Source organism: Mandrillus leucophaeus, unplaced genomic scaffold (genome assembly GCF_000951045.1).
Source record: "Mandrillus leucophaeus isolate KB7577 unplaced genomic scaffold, Mleu.le_1.0 Scaffold190, whole genome shotgun sequence".
Taxonomy (NCBI): domain Eukaryota; kingdom Metazoa; phylum Chordata; class Mammalia; order Primates; family Cercopithecidae; genus Mandrillus; species Mandrillus leucophaeus.
Window position 1 is genome coordinate 321,543 of NW_012101921.1, and position 15,027 is coordinate 336,569.

Genomic DNA, 15,027 nt, shown 5'->3' on the forward strand with positions numbered 1-15,027 from the left:
ATATATAAAATCTCCTATTGTTTGTGCCTCTCTGGAGAACACTGACTAAAATAGACTTTTGTACAGAGAGTGGTTCTAGAGAAACTGAATTTTCAGGATGAGTTTCCTTAATTGTTTTCAGGTTCCTTGAATTGGTCCTTTAATCTGATTGGATTTAAACATACTAAGAATTCTACTTCCACTAGTACAGACAGCACAGATAGTCTATGGCATGAACTGTTTATAGAGATATGCAAAATAACTGCATTAGATACTCATAATTAACCACTTATAAGAGGCAAGAAACTTAGTAACCATATAGGATACTTCCAAACATTTTTGGACAACTAAGAAATATGATGTTGGTTGGTTGCTCCTATTGTCATTGGACAAAGTAATTAAGGAAGAGAATGATCTCAGGGATTCCAATTCCTGTCTCCAGATACTTATAAATAGCTAAAAGCTTCTAAGTATTTCCTGAAGGAGAATTTTCCCTCCTCTAGCCACAGGGCTGAAATTGCTGACAAAAGTCAAACACAAATCCTCATCATGCAATTGCCTGAATTACAATAAAAGTTGAATTTCCAGCCTTGCAAAGTATCTGCTGCTGAAGTGAGAACATTGATTGGGAAATAATGGGATCCTGCCAATTGGGATGGAGATGTGTGGGTAGACCCTATTGAAGCTAAGGATATTGGACTCCTACATTTGGATGGGTCTTTTTTGTCTCCCTCACCCCAGAGGCAGGGGCATCCCTACCCATAGTGATATTGGCCCTCATACTTCTACCTAAAGTGATTAACCCTGCACTGCCTGAGAAAATGGTAATGGTCTCCCCTGAGGCAATTGCGAGGCAAGACAATGCTGATTTCCCTCAGGATCCACTCTCACCATTCTACTCAGTACCAATTTCTGTCTTAGTCCATTTTGTGCTGTTTTAACAGAATATCTGAAACTGGTAATGTATAAAGAATAGGAATTTATTTCTCATAGTTATGGAAGCTGGGATATCCAAGCTCAAGGCACCAGCAGGTTCCATGTCTGGTTAGGGTACAGTCTATATCCAAGATGGTACTGAGAACGCTGCAAACTCTGCAGGGGAGAAATGCTGTATTCTAACACGGTAGAAGGTGGAAGGGCAACAAAGGGAGATAACTCCCTCAATCAAGCCCCTTTATAAGGCCACCTAATTCCATTCACAAGGAAGGAGACTTCATGACCTAATCACCTATTAAAGATCCCACCTCTTATCCATCAAGTTGGCAACACCTGCATTTTGGAGGCAACACATTCAAACCACAGCAAATCTTTTGAGTAGTATGATAGTGCCAGTGGAAGCTTCAGATTGATATTTAGTTAATAATAATAATCCAATTAACACATTTGCCCAGCATCATCCTAGGTCCTTTCTCATATTCTGTAACTTAATCCAAACAAGCAGGCATGATCTAGTCCTATTATTCAAAAAGGGAAACAAACATGGAGAGATAAAATAGCTTGCTTGCAGCATGACAGACTCAGTGCATAGATTCAGGTTTTTATTCTTAGTTCTACATTTTCTGTCATTCCACACAGATTCACTTATTATTCTGTGAGGAGGATTCATACCCTTAACCTTTAGTCTTAAACATCTGTGACAGTTATCACCAGAGATGACCTGTTAATCCTATTGTATTCTGTGTCATTATTTCCAGCATGCCATTTAATCTGAGGATTACGGGACAAAAATAAGCACCCAGATACATTTCCCAATTAATGATTCAAAATTTTTAACATTCTTACATACTGAGCTTTATTTTTAAATGATGGATTTTTGTATCAGTTTCCTGGGGGTTTGAACAAAAGGCCAGAGAGGAGTTTGGTTTGCTCCAAATAGAGCTAGATTAAATTATATCTTGTCTTCTGCCATGCAGTGGCCTAGAATTATAAATAGTACTAATATGATTGCCCTTGTTCACTTTGATATACATATGACTACTAAAACCAACTTAAATTAATTAAACAAGTTTTAATTTGATTTTAACCTTTTAAGCAGCCTAAAATAAGAGAGAAGATCTAATTTGGAAAACAGAGCTTCCCAAGATGGAAAATCAAATTTAACCCATATAACAAGTCGGATATTAACTTGACTGGAAACACATTTCTATGGACTAATTTATGCCCTAAAGAGAGATCAAAAATGTTAATCCTGCACCTTAGGGACTTGGAATTAGGAAACATTTGTTGATAGACCAAGGAACCTGGGTTCAGGCTCAATGGATAATTCTGCTCCAGGATGAGCCCTTATTTTCCATGGTAAGCCACTTTGCTTTGGTTTCTTTTTCTTTCATTCTTTATTATTTGTATGCCTTTTTCCTACACCTCATGTGGTAGGAATATTTTATTATAGGTATTGCTGGTGTTGGAATAGGACTTGACAAAGTGTTTTAAATTACTCAAAAAGGAAATACATGCTCTATTAATAAAAGTGCTACTAATGACAGCAATAACAATAATAATGCCAGTATTTATTGAGTCTTTACTATGTCCAACATCCTATTGTAAGTGCTTTAAATCTGGTAATTTATTTAGTACTTTAACAGATAAGTTACTATTATCACCTCGATTATAACAATGAGGAAACTAAGGAACAGAGAGTTTCAGCATGTTCACCAAGGAACACCAGCTGGTTCATAGTGGAATGAAAATTTAAACCCAAGCTGTCTGGCTCAGGAAATGCTAGGAACACTCTACTGTTTATGTAAAATTATCTATGATTTATGGTCTATTATCTATGATTTTCTAAGTATTGAGAGGGTTGCTAAAAACCTCCTTTGAAACCAGGAAGGATCATTTATATTTAACTTTTTTCCTAAACCTAATTAGCAGCAGAGGAACTGCCTTCTTTTCTTATTTTATCTGCTATTATCTAGTAGATCCATGTTTTCAATAAATACCTATTGAGAACTGATTCTACAGGTACACAGATTAACATGACTTGTTCCTTTACATCAAGTAGCGTTCCTTTACATCAAGTGTTTATAATTAAACAGGTGACCAAAAAAAAAAAAATGCAAATGAGAAGTTGTAGCTAAGGACAAATTGAAGGGTACTGTGAGAGTCCATAGGAAAGGCTCATAACATGGTCTTGGTAGGGATGAAGAAATGAGCCCTTCAACAGCATGGACTTGAGCATTTACTACTCCTTCCTCATTGTGCTATTGACTTCTTTCATTCATCCCAGAATTTATTGGTGTCCTGCTATGTGCTAAGCATTCCTCTGGGCACTGCTGCAACTTGACATTTATAGAGGGAGACAAACATACTTTAAGTTTAAAAACATTATATGTCAGATAGTAAGTGATACATAGGAAACTAAAATAGAAGGGGTAATAGAAAGGTCCTGGTTGAGTAATAGTCGGGCAATTTTAAATAGAAAGACCATATTTTATATGGAAAAAAAATTCATGAAAGGAAAAATATTGAAGTAAAGACCAAATACTGATGAAGAAGAGGGAGACATTTAAATTCTTGGGGGAAATGCCAGTTTCATCAGTGAGAAAGAGAGAACAAATACAAAGGCCCTGAGGCAGAGACTTTCTGATATGGTGATAGTTCACCAATGAGGCTACTGTGGTTGGAGGGGCATAAGTGAGGAAGACAGTAGTAAAAGCTGAGGTCAGAGTAGCAATGCAGGCACCAGAATCTGAAGAGATTTGTAGACTACTACACATTTCTCTTTTCTATTTTATTGTTTATTTACTTTTACACAAAAATGAGATGAGAAATCATAAGAAGTCTGCAAACAGAGGAATTAAATGATTTGTGTTCCATTTTAAGGTAATTTTTACTGGCTGCATTGAATACAGATTTTAGAGAGATAAGAGAGGTAGCTGTGATACCAGTTTCAACAGAAATTAAGCTGAAGAGATTTGGAATGGGGGTAGATATCAGAGATTAAGGATTTTTGATTTTAAGATTCACAAGATGAAAATAAATTCAAGAATCACTCTCATTTACACATTAGTAAGAAGGAGATTAAACCTAACAGTGAACAATCAATATAATATAAAGTGCTTTGTCATGCCTTATGCTTGAGCATTTCTATAGCCAATAAATTCAGTTAATATTATAAGGTCATTCATTTCTCTGCCTCCCAAACATAATACTTTTGTTAACACCGTTGGCAAAATCTACATTTCTTATCCAACGTATTCACCTCTCAAAACTTGTTGATGATGAGATATTTATTTGGGAATCTTTTCATTTCAGTCTGTGAACGGCTTTGGATAAGACTGGATTTATCTCTTCCTTGATTTTGATAGAATTCAGTTAAAAACTACTGTTTTCATGTCAGTTTATTCATGGACACAGTGTATTAAGCAAGTGTTTATACATCCAGCTAGCTCTTCTTACGACTCATGTAACAAGATGCAGTTTGAAAGTCTTTGACCAAAGGTTTGGTTACAGGCGTATGTGTGTAAGAGGCCTTCAGGAAATTTTTGTAATAGTTATTATTATAGGTGTGTGCACATGAGGATTCTCCCTCAAAACTTTCCAGCTTTGTTTATTTATTTACTTTTGTTAGGGTTTGACACAAGTGACTCCACCTTGATTCTGACAACTTTCATCTATGATTCCCATTTTAAAATACAAAACTTGTGAGAAAACAAATCACATTAAGTAAGACTGAGCCAAAAAAAAAAAGAAAGAAAAAGGAAAGTAAGCATCCAAACAGATTGGCAAAACCTGTGGAAACTGAGCTATTATATGTTTATTAGGAAAAAAAGCATGCTTAATATTTTTTAAACCACAATTAATTGAAATTATCACTAAGCAAGAAGAAAATGTTTTTTAAAAATAACATAACTAGAATTTCTAGATATTAAAGTATAATCATGGCAATTATAAACTCCGTGGATGGAAGAAATGGCAGAATATACTACGCTAAAGGGAGAATTGATGAATTGGAAGGTAGAGTTACATCATTACTAGAATGCAGCAAATAACAAAAATAAAAATAAGATATCAAATAAATATTGAAAGGATGAAGGTAAAATTGAAGATCTTACATTTATTTAGTCACATTTCCAAAAATAAAAGGAAAAAAATCAAAAGACAAGGTTGAGAAGTATATAGAATTGATAAAAGAAAGTAATTCTTGGTTTCTGGAAGCTACACAAATCCCAAGATATTTTTTAAAGGATATTTATATCTTGGAATTGAAATTGTAGATGAGCAAAGAGAAAGAGAAAATATTAAAAGCAACTAGAGATAAATTATTTAATCCATGTAAGAGTATGATAATTAGACTTGTTGGTCAAAAATAAATTCTAAGCCTCCCAACTGACTGAATAGACCCTCCTCTTGGCCAAGGAGGCCCAAATAAACTGCAAAAACTACTTCTGATCATGAGGGAAAGGAGAGGTGAACATAACTCATTATAGTCTCCTCACTTTGGATTTTAGACACACAACTGACCAGCATGAGCATTAAAATAGAGATCCTAAAACTGACAGCAGATTCGATATAGCAATAAAACACCAATGTCTAACCTGACTCTCAATATGGCATCACACGACAGACAGCAGGTCCCTGAAATAAACAGCAGTATTTTATTCCAAAATAGATTTCTTTGACATATTTTGAAATGACCCTGCAAAACTGCCTTGCGGGAGAAATTTACATTCTATAGAGAATCCCCTTCCCTTTCTAGGTCTTTTTCTGATCCTGACAAGATTAGCTGAAAGTCTAGTAACTTTTTAAGGGCCTGAAGAGAAAATATTTGCCATCTATTGGCTCTTGAGGCAGCTATCTATGAGACTTCATCTACATAATAAGAACTTTGGTTTACACAACCGCTTATCTTAACCCAGACACTTCTTTCAATTGATTCTAGGTCTTGAGACAATAACTTCCTAATCTTACCCCCCTGTCCCTTCCCTGCCCCCATTTCAAGTTGTCCTGCCTTTCTGGACTGAATCAATGTATGCCTCACAAGTACTGATTGATGTCTTATGTCTCCCTAAAACATATAAAATCAACCTGTAACCTAACCACCTTGGGCACATATTCTCAGGACTGTCTGAAGCTGTGTCACAGGTTATGTTCCATAATCTTGGTGAAATAAACTTCTAAATTGATTGAGATCTTTCTCAGATATTTTTGGTTTAGACAGTAATGGGTGAGTTTTGAAAGATAATTATGGCAATTGAAATACTATGAAATGTTATATTTAAAGGGATGAAATAAAATAATAATAAATCTAGAAAAAATTCTCAGGGAAAATGTCTTAAGTATAAAGGCAAACCAAAAATATTTCAGTAAAATAAAATCTGAGAGAGGCTATTATCAATACATATGATGTAAAAGGACTTTTACAAATGTACTTCGGGAAGAAGTATTTATTAGGATATGTATCAAAATAGAATCTAAAGATACTTAGTATGAACTGATAAGTGAAACATTACATACCCCCAAACCTATGTTATATCCTTAAACATATGTAATAGCCTAAAATGTATACCCTTAATTGTTTATATTATTTTCTAAATATATATATATTCTAATGAAAAAGAGCATTAATATTATTGTTCAAAGACATCTATTAGAGTAAATAAGAAAAAAAGAATATAGAGAACAAAATATAAAAGGAATAAATATGGAAGTGTAAATTTAGAGAATAGAAAAATAATGCAAAAGAGGACCATCAAAGCCAACAAAATTGAAAAGTTTTGGCAAGATGATTATGAAAAAAAGAGAGAGAGAGATGACACCAATAACTGTTGTCAGGATTAAAAAGAGGACATCTCTACCAATAAAGCAGATGTTACAAACATAAATAAAAATTATGAAATATTTATGCCAGAAATATTCAAATGTAGGTGAAATCAACAACTAAAAAAACAAAAAAAATCACTAAGCTCACTAAAAAATAATGAGAATATCTGAATTATCCTATAATCTTAAAAAAGAGTAATGTTAAAGCGCTGGCTGCAAACAATTATTTTGGAGAGACAGTTTAACAACCGTCCAACTATCACCTGATGGGCACCTAACATGCCTGGTAGGGTGGGGACGTGGGGGGCTCTCCTGCCCTGCTCATGTCTGACTAACTACCTGTTGTAACGGTAAGACTATCTGGAGGCAAAACATACAACAAATGTTACATTCTATGATGAAACATCAATACATTCCTTATAAAATCCATGTGCCTATCATTATCACTTCTATTCAAAATTATTCTGGATATTCCTGTACTTCCTATACTTTAATAAGCACATGGATCATCTAGGGATATTTTCAAATTGCACATTCTGATTCAGTTAACCTGGAAGTGCGTGAGATTCTGTATTTCTAACAATCTCCACAGTGATGCCAGTGTGAAGTCTGAGGACTTCATTTAGGTAGAAATACCCGAACTAGTGCAGGAAGTCAAGAAGAAAACAGAAGAAAATTAGAAAATTAGTCAGATAATAAAAAGACTCCAGTTCTCTAGAGTTAATAAACATTTTTACATATCAACATATGTAAAAATCAACAGACTCTATAGAAAAATTATTAGAACTTATAGGGTCTAGAAATATTCCCAGACACAACTACAATAATTAAATCTAATGACATTTTCATGTAAAACCTACAAAGTTATAAAAATTTAATTCTAAAATAATACATTTATTGTTGCAACAAAATACAATATATTAGGATTAAAACACACAAATGTGTAAGAACATTATGTAGGAAAGTATGAAGTTTTTTGAAAAAATTAACAAATACCTGAAAAATTATGGAAACTTAACATGTTTATGGATAGGAAGTCATTACTATTAAGATATCAATTCTCTCCAAAATGATCTCAATATTCGATGCATTTCCAGTTAAAACACAAAAATATATATATTTTAAAAATGGAAGATGATAGGATGATTCTAAAATTAATAGACAAAGGAAAAGAGCTCATAATAGGCAAGGTTGTTCTGAAGAAAGAAAGCGAGGTGAAAAGATGTTCTTCAAACAACATCAACAGTGATAAAAATATAATAATTAAAACAATATTGACTCATGGTAGACTAATAGAAAAATTGAACAAAACAGAAAGTCCACAAAGCAAAATCACATGTATTTTTGAAAAACTAATATAGTATAGAGATGGTTCTCTATATCAAAGGTAATTAATGAGCTTTTGACAAATTATATTGGGACAGTGTTTATATATTTAAAAAAGAGTTGGTTCGATTATTTCACAATTGACGATGATTCTTTGCTTAGCCAAACTTTAGTCAGGCTTCTAAACCTTCTATTAGGCCTGTCTGTGCACATCTTATAAAATCTCATATAAAATCTAGTTTTAGCAAAGAATCCTGCTAAGTCACTTTAGCAAGAAACCCCCATCCTCAATATCTGATCTTCCTTAGTATCTGATCAGGTTCCTCATCCTCCACCATTTCCTAGGTGATGTTTGATCACCAAGGCCTGTGTTAAGCAAGAATTCTGGTTAGTTGTTTTAGCTGTAATCTCTCTTACCCCTGATGCTTCTCCTTAATAATTTTCCAACCACTGACCCCCACACTGCTCCTTGTCTATAAATCCCCACTTGCCTAGGCTGCATTTGCAGTGGAGCTCAATCTCTCTTCCATACTGCAAGACCCCCTCACAGTGGCCCCTATGCCTATAGCAGTGGTCTTGAATAAGTCTTCCTTACTGTGCTTTAACAAGCATTGCTGAATAACTTTTCTGTAACACAGTACAAAAATTAATTCCAGGGAGATGAAAGTTGTTGATATGAAAGAGAGAAATTCAAAGCTATTAAAAGGCAATATAAAAATATCTTTATAATTTCACAGGGGGTGTAGACATCTAAAGATGCTAAATAAAGAAACTAAAAAAATCTAAAACTTTGTAGAAGCCTAAATTACAACATACAAACATTAATCAGGAGAAAATGTTTGTACTACAAATAACTGGCAAAAGATTAGTATCTGGAACACGCAAAACTCATAGTAGCCAATGAGATGAAAAAAATCAACCTAATTAAAAAAAAAAAAAACTGCAGGAACAGAACCTCCACAGAGGAAAAAACTAATATGTAAATCAACATGTGAGTCACATTGTAATTGCAGGCATGGAAATTCAAAACATAGGGAGAAAAAAAATATGCCCACCAACATGGTGAAAATTAAACTATCTGAATCTTTCATGTGTTGATTAGGATGTGATTCTATGTGTTGAAAGATTTAGGACTATTTATATACACTACTAATGGCAGTGTATGACTATACTCTACTTGGGAAATCACATTAGAAAGCAATTTAGAGTTGTCTTGCAAAGCTGAAGATAATCCATTGTTTAATCCCAGTAATTTTATTCTTTGGTACATATCATGGAGAAACTCTTTCATATATGTACTGTGACAAATATATACAACGTGAAAGCAGTGTGGCTTTAATCAGAAAAAAAAAAAACCTGAATCAACTCAAATGTCTTAAATAATTAAAAGTAAAAATGGCACATAAGATAACACTGTACAACACTTACATTGAATGAATTCTACTTTCACTTATCAACCTGGATGAATGTCCACAGGAAAAGTAGAACGTACATTCACAAAAGAATATGTATTTTTCTACTTATACAAAAGTAAAAAATAAACAAAAATAGAATGTTATATGCTGGGGAGATTCATAAATGTAAGGCAAATCTATAACAACAAGTAAAGATATGGCAAATCCTAAGTACTAATAATGCCAGTTTTGTAAGCTGGGCATTGGCATACAAAGTTGATAAATTCTTCTCTATCGGACATATATACATTATAAACATCTACACATATATTCATACATATATAGTTTATTTAAATGCATGATACATTTCATAGAAATTATGCTTTAAAGTGGTCAAGTAAAATATTTTAATGCTATTCTTCTTGACCAGCAAACAAATAACAACATGTTTTACCATGTAGTACTCCTATCTGGTATGAATATAGTTCTTAGTTCCCTCTGTTGCTCTGCCACTGAGACTGGATGTGACATAGGTAAAATACATCATTTCTCTCTCCTGCAGCTTTGTGGAGGTATGCCATGGGACCCAAAATGTAACTGCTTTAAAAACAAATCTAATTATCGTCTACTCACTACAGGGCACTAACTACCCTAGGAAAGTTCTTGGGTTACTCATAGTTGTTTACCATGTTTTTACAATAAATCAAATACTTTCATTTGTTAAGCATTCACTACCATTATTTTATAAAGACAGCATCTGTTATGCACATTAGTTTTTCAAAGCTATATCATTTCATTTAACACTCATAATACCCTGTGAAACAGTGAAGAATGTTTAATACCATTTATAAAAATGGCCACAGAGCTAGTAACATCCAAATTTAATCAACTATGTAGTGTTAATATACTATTGTTTATAACACAATACACACCATAATTTAGTTACTAAATGTCTTGAAGATATTAAACCAAAATGCTCTCCTTTATTCAGATTACATTTTCTTTAAAGCAACAATTTTCTAATGACTGGCATTCTTTCTTCATCAAAGTCTAAGTATTTCTAAATCCATTAATTGTGTTGTTAAATATTGCATTTGTCATTTTTAGAATTTCCATTGTCAATTATGTGTTTGCTTTTTAAAGAACACAAACTCTGTCAATGAAAGAAGCTGCGTCTCTCATCTTGTATACAATCAAGTTCTACAATGATATTAAAATTTATTTACAGTTCAAGATAATAGAGCCTTAAAAAAAAGTCATTGCAGGTTTACTGTTTTATTTTTTTAAGAGTAGTTTCCTAAAGAGTAGAAGTAAATCATTGAACATTTTAGGGAATTGGAAATAGTGTTAAAGTCTAACGTAAAACTCATTTATTGAATTTCCTTAATTAGCAGCTTAAAGAGATAAGTGCTGCACATATATTCCTGGAAATTTAGCCCCTAAGCAAGAGTAGCTCTAGACTTACGCTTTTTTACTCTTCATCCATTTACCAATCTTATCAATTAATGAGACACCATTTTTTCTCATCATTGGGGAAAAATACTTAGCTAATGTCTGTCCACCATCTGTATCTGTATCCACCTTCCCAAAACTTAATTATATTTTTGTAGTAGTGGGGTTCTCCAGAGAAAAAGAAGCAACAGGATGCGTCTTTGTAATATATATGTAATATATACCCATGTTATATATATAATATGTATATGTGTTATACACACACATTAAATGTGTGTGTGTGTGTGTGTATATATATATATATATATAGAGAGAGAGAGAGAGAGAGATTTTAAGGAAATGGCTATGTAATTGTATTACATAGGCTTGGAAAATCCAAATTACGATGGGGTAGACTGGCAGGCTGGAGAATCAGAGAACAGTTGCAGCCTGCTGACAAAATTCCTTCTTATTGGGGGAAGTCAGTCTTTGTTCTGTTAACGCCTTCAGCTGAATAGATAAAGCTCACTCACATTACGAGGGCTTTACTCAAAGTCCACCTATTAAATGTTGACCTCCTGCCAAAAAAAAAAAAAAAAAAATCTTCACAGAAACATCCAGAATAATGTTTGACCAAGTATCTGGGCACCACGGCTCAGTCAAGCTGACACATATAAGTAACCATCACAATTTTGAATCCTCTAGACTCCAAATGGGCCACTAAATATTCTACATGCTTTATGTATAATTCACTTCGAATGTATACTTTATAATTGTAATAATTCATCTAACATGTAAATCTTATATTGTCTACTTTGGATCATATTTTACCCAGACAATTAGAAAAGCTCTACAAATTACTTTTAAATGCCTGAAGTCATTTAAAGAAATCTAAAGAAATAAGAAAGAAACTTAGGAAGATCTTGAAGAGAGTGGAATTCTGTCTAAGAAGCAAAGGCTGACATTTGGGTTTTTTCTTTTTTTTTTTTTTCTCATTGTGGAGGAAGCCAAACTCTGAGGTAGAAGCTAAGAGGCAGAGAGGCTAAGATTTTCTCAACACTTCTGGATTAAAAAGAAATATGATACTCTCCAGATCATACCAGAAAATAGAAGCAGTCAAGTGAACCCCTCATGTTAGGCTTGGGCTGTGTCCTCGGAATAATGGTGAATTGGAAGTAGGTCCCTTCATGGACTGCAGCTCAGCTACTGTCAACAGTCAACTGAAACTGTGACATGTGATTTGCTGATCTGGAAGGGATTGTGCCCAACACTGACTTTCAAAATCAATTAAATCTTATATGGAAGACAATATCATTTTAGACCTCAAATTAATTGAAAAATGTTTCACACGTAATGTTTGACATAGTACCATAAACTACAAAACACAAAGTAATAATACAATATGGACACCAATCACCCTGAACTGTAAACTATAGAAAGAGAACTATACAAGTGGTAATAGCATGTTTGTCCTGTTCCTGATTGTAGAGGGGAAAGCATTCAGTCTTTCATGATTAAGTATATTAGTGAGATATTAGAGATTTCTCACTGATACTGTTTAACAAGTTGATAAAGTTTCCCTCTATTCCTAATTTGTTAAGTATTTTATGACGAGGATTTGAGATTACTGGCATAGACTGCAAAATAGCTAAATTTACTATGTGGCAGAAGATAAAATATAAAATTAGGAAAGTCAGCTGATAATTGAATAATGTAAAAATTAATGGAAATTTTTTAAAAAGACAAATGCCATATTTAACAACACGATTGATAGATAAGAAATAACTAGACTTTGATAAAGACAGAATTAGGATTCTAAGATTGGTTTAAAGAAAAAAGCAGAATTTAGCAGAGTGGAAGAAGAATAGCAATTAGAAGATGTCAAGAAACAAATGATGCAGTAATAAAAATCTAACATATATTTAATTGTCATGATAGAGAATGGAACAAGAGTAATAATTTAAAGAAATAATGATTTACAATTTTACAATGCTAATGAAAGATAATAATCTATAGATTCAACAAATGCAAAGCCAAACAGAATAAATAAAAATAAATCAAAGATGGCCAAATAGGAACAGCTCCAGCCTCCAGCTCCCAGCGTGAGCAACACAGAAGACGGATGATTTCTGCATTTTCAACTGAGATGCAGACCGACACCTCACACCTCACATGGCGGGGTACACCCCTGAGACAAAGCTTCCAGAGCAAGAATCAGACAGCAACACTCGCTGTTCAGCAATATTCTATCTTCTGCAGCCTCTGCTGCTGATACCCAGGCAAACAGGGTGTGGAGTGGACCTCAAGCAAACTCCAGCAGACCTGCAGCTGAGGGTCCTGACTGTTAGAAGGAAAACTAACAAACAGAAAGGACACCCACACCAAAACCCCATCACTACGTCACCAACATCAAAGACCAAAGGCAGATAAAACCACAAAGATGGGGAAAAAGCAGGGCAGAAAAGCTGGAAATTCAAAAAATCAGAGCGCATCTCCCCCTCCAAAGGAATGCAGCTCATCGTCAACAATGGAACAAAGCCTGACGGAGAATGACTGACGAGTTGAGAGAAGAAGCCTTCAGTCAATCAAACTTCTCAGAGCTAAAGGAGGAACTATGCAACCAGTGCAAAGAAACTAAAAACCTTGAAAAATGATTCGACGAAAGGCTAACTAGAATAACCAATGTAGAGAAGTCCTTAAAAGAACTTATAGAGATGAAAACCATAACATGAAATCTACGTGAGAAATGCACAACCTTCAGTAACCGACTTGAACAACTGGAAGAAAGAGTATCAGCGATTGAAGATCAAATGAATGAAATGAAGCGAGAAGAGAAGTGTAGAATAAAAACAGTAAAAAGAAATGAAAAAAGCCTCCAAGAAATATGGGATTATGTGAAAAGACCAAATCTACATCGGATTGGGGTGCCTGAAAGTGACGGGGAAAATGGAACCAAGTTGGAAAACACTCTGAAGGATATCATCCAGGAGAACTTCCCCAACCTAGTAAGGCAGGCCAACATTCAAATTTAGGAAAAATAGAGAACACCACGAAGATACTCCTCAAGAAGAGCAACTCCAAGACACATAATTGTCAGATTCACCAAAGTTGAAATGAAGGAAAAAATGTTAAGGGCAGCCAGAAAGAAAGGTCGGGTTACCCACAAAGAGAAGCCCATCAGACTAACAGCAGATCTCTTGGCAGAAACTCTCCAAGCCAGAAGAGAGAGGGGGCCAATATTCAACATTCTTAAAGAAAAGAATTTTCAACCCAGAATCTCATATCCAGCCAAACCAAGGTTACATAAGTGAAGGAGAAATAAAATCCTTTACAGACAAGCAAATACTTAGAGATTTTGTCACTACCAGGCCTGCCCTACAAGAGATCCTGAAGGAAGCACTAAACATGGAAAGGAACAACTGGTACCACCCATTGCAAAAACATGCCAAAGTGTGAAGACCATCGATGCTAGGAAGAAACTGCATCAACTAATGAGCAAAATAACCAGCTAATATCATAATGACAGGATCAAGTTCACACATAACAATATTAACCTTAAATGTAAATGGACTAAATGGTCAAATTAAGAGACACAGACTGGCAAATTGTAAAAAGAGTAAAGACCCATCAGTTTGCTGTATTCAGGAGACCCATCTCCATGCAGAGACATACATAGGCTCAAAATAAAGGGATGGAGGAAGATCTACCAAGCAAATGGAAAACAAAAAAAGCAGGGGTTGCAAACCTAGTCTCTGATAAAAGAGAGTTTAAACTGTCAAAGATCAAAAGAGACAAAGAAGGCCATTACGTAATGGTAAAGGGATCAATTCATCAGGAAGAGCTAACTATCCTAAATATATATGCACCCAACACAGGAGCACCCAGATTCATAAAGCATGACCTTAGAGACTTACTAAAAGAGACTTAGACTCCCATACAATAATAATGGGAGACTTTAACACCCCACTGTCAACATTAGACAGATCACCGAGACAGAAAGTTAATAAGGATATCCAGGAATTGAACTCAGCTCTGCACCAAGTGGACCTAATAGACATCTACAGAACTCTCCACCCCAAATCAACAGAATATACATTCTTCTCAGCACCACATCACACTTATTCCAAAACTGACCACA